The following is a 2,865-nucleotide window of genomic DNA, read 5'->3' as shown; positions in this document are numbered from 1 at the left end:
GACAGACAAAAGGAACAATGAAGTTTAAGAACCAGAAACAATTACATTACATGAGCCGTACTTGGGTCAGCGTCACTCTCTCTATGTAGCCATGTATTCACAGATACTCTACACAAGGTGGTATGTTGGGCTCCAAAAGTTTCCACCGTTGGCCTATGCCTCAGGCTCCGCTACCGTGCATCACCGAGGCAGCGACGCTGACCCAAGTAAAGTAAGTGTAAAAAGTTAGGAAATTATGTAAAGTAAGTTTCAAATAGGATATAATCCTTTGCAACGCACTGCCAGTGATGCCAAACAATGTTTCAAGGAGTTTTAATAAAATGGACTGGTCAATGGTGCCAAAAGCTGCCGAAAAATCTAATAGAACAAGGATCATTCCAAGTTTCTCATCAAGAGCTTGAGACAAATCAGTGTACACTTTAAGAGCCGTATCAGTGCTATGGTATTTTCTATATGCAGATTGGAAATTTCCACGGAGATCAAAGCCATCTAAATAGACGGAAAGTTGATTAACAACAACACGCTCAATTAGTTTAGAACAAACCGAGAGATTTGAAACAGGCCTGTAATTCCTAAGCAGTTCCTTATCAAGGTTACGATTCTTACGGATTGGTCTGACAACAGCATGCTTTAATCTTTTCCGAAAAACACCCGAACAGAGATACTATAACTAGGTCTGAAGGAATAGGAAGTATTACTTCAGTATGTAGTTTCAACAGCCACACAGGCATGACCTGAACACTACACTTGATTGAGAACAAGAACAAACAATACTCAGGATCTCATCATGTGTTAAAATTGAAAATTGTTGAAAAAGAATCTTGCAGAAAGTCATGAATATGAATATCGGCCTCATCTATATATTTGTGAATGTCAAGTACTTTTTTGCAGAAAAAGTCAGCAAAGTCATTGGCAAGCCGATCTGGATCATCATGCACTGGATAACATGCTGCCTTTTTGTTGCTGTTCAACGGTAAATTCAAAGTATAAAAGGCAGTCTTTGCAGTACAATTCAATAGAACACCATTGAAGTATCTCAGTTTCGACTCAACAATAATAGAACAAACATGTTTCTTAGCTGAGAGACAGCATCCCAGTTCTCATCACACATATTTTTAATAAATTGGCGAGCAAGCCGTCGTCGTTTACATCTAGCTACTTGAATGTCCTGGTTATACCACCTAGGTTTTTCATGTGTTTTGATCAGTCTTTTCTGAATTGGGGAAGCAGCATTAAAGGAATGGGTAACAGACGATTCATAAACTGAAAGAAAATCATCAGCAGTTACATCAGACATGGCATTATAAATACCTAATTGGCCGTAAAGATGCGTGCAAATTCGTCATGATCAAAGTTCATAATATGATTTAAAATTTAAAAATCTGTGGAATTACTTTTGGCCTACTTAGTAAAATATTAATGCATGCGACATAGAGATCAGAGTGAGATTTTCATCAATATGTTACTAACAATATCAGTATCTTCAGAATGAATAATAACTGGATCAAGAATATGACCAAGCTCGTCGGTAGGAACAACTTGAAGAAATTTATGGGATAAATGAGTTGTTACAGCTTGTGCAACATCAAACTTAGTTGGGTTGTCAAAATGCAAATTAAGATCGCCTAAAATAAAAGGCTTTTCAGGAAGCAAGTTTACGACATCCAAAAAAGACATAAAAATTCAGTCAGAAATGTAGATTTACGTAATTGATTTATTAAATATGGCGGAGGCTGATATATTGTTTAAACTGAAATGACCTCGATGTATTAGAAACAATTGCGTATTCAAAAGATGTAATGGTCTTAAATCTATTATCATTAATACGAACAATTTTGAGGTCCTTCTTAAAAATTACACCAATTTCACCATGATTATCATTAGAAGAAATGCGTGGAACGTTAATGAATTTATATCCTGGAGGAGTGAGTTCACCAATCTTGACAAAATCAATCTGAGTCATCCAAGTTTCAATTAGAAACATAATGTCAATAGAGTTGTCCATAACATAATCACAGATGTAGAGAGTTTTGTTACCTGCTAAATGACAATTCCAATGCCTAACATTTAAGAGATTAGTGTTAGACTCCTTACTTAATGATCCTCGTTGATTGGAGGAAATGCATGGTTTGGTGTGGCTACCACCTCTCTTTCCTCTCATTCTAAGCAGACCTGCACTTTTAATACACTGGAATGATGGAATAATCTTACTTGCAGGTTTTCTAAGAGCAAAGAGATTCTGAATAGTATATGAAATCACCATAATGCAACTCAAGTTCAGCAAGCAGGAAGACAGTACCAGAAACAAAGGAGAAAATGGAAGGTCTATTGTGCTCAATGAAAAGATTCATTAGCATAACAATACACATAAAACAACAGACACTGCAAACCAGTACCATAAAAAGCTAGGCCAACAACACTCGATTTTAAGAGATGATGGATACAGTGGTGTGTAGTTTACCTACGCCAGAAAAACAGCAAAAAAGTGAACCTCAAGGGGCTAGACAAATATAAGCAAAAAGATGACAAGAAAAACACAAATACACACAACCAAGACTATACGTTTGTGTACGGGTTAGCTAAAGTGGGTACGGGTTAGCATGGGTACGGGTTGGTTTTGGTATGCATTCTGCGTGCACCACTTTGCTGGCGATTTTTCGTGCAATTTTCAGCTTACTTTGTAGAATGCATCCCCCTATACTCAATGCAGTATAAAATGTGTTTTACTGCGGGCTGAATTATTTCTTGTCTAGGCCTAGCCAGATAGATGTTTTAGTCTAAAGGCTAGGCTTGCTAAACTTAGTTCAACAGTTAAATCTCCAAATGTCATTAACTTAGAGCATCATTGTAGATTTACGTAATAAT

This window comes from Anneissia japonica, unplaced genomic scaffold (assembly GCF_011630105.1).
Source record: "Anneissia japonica isolate Jap-2015-1 unplaced genomic scaffold, ASM1163010v1 scaffold287764_len353371_cov104, whole genome shotgun sequence".
Taxonomy (NCBI): Eukaryota; Metazoa; Echinodermata; class Crinoidea; order Comatulida; family Comatulidae; genus Anneissia; species Anneissia japonica.
Note: the sequence above shows the minus strand (reverse complement) of the source record.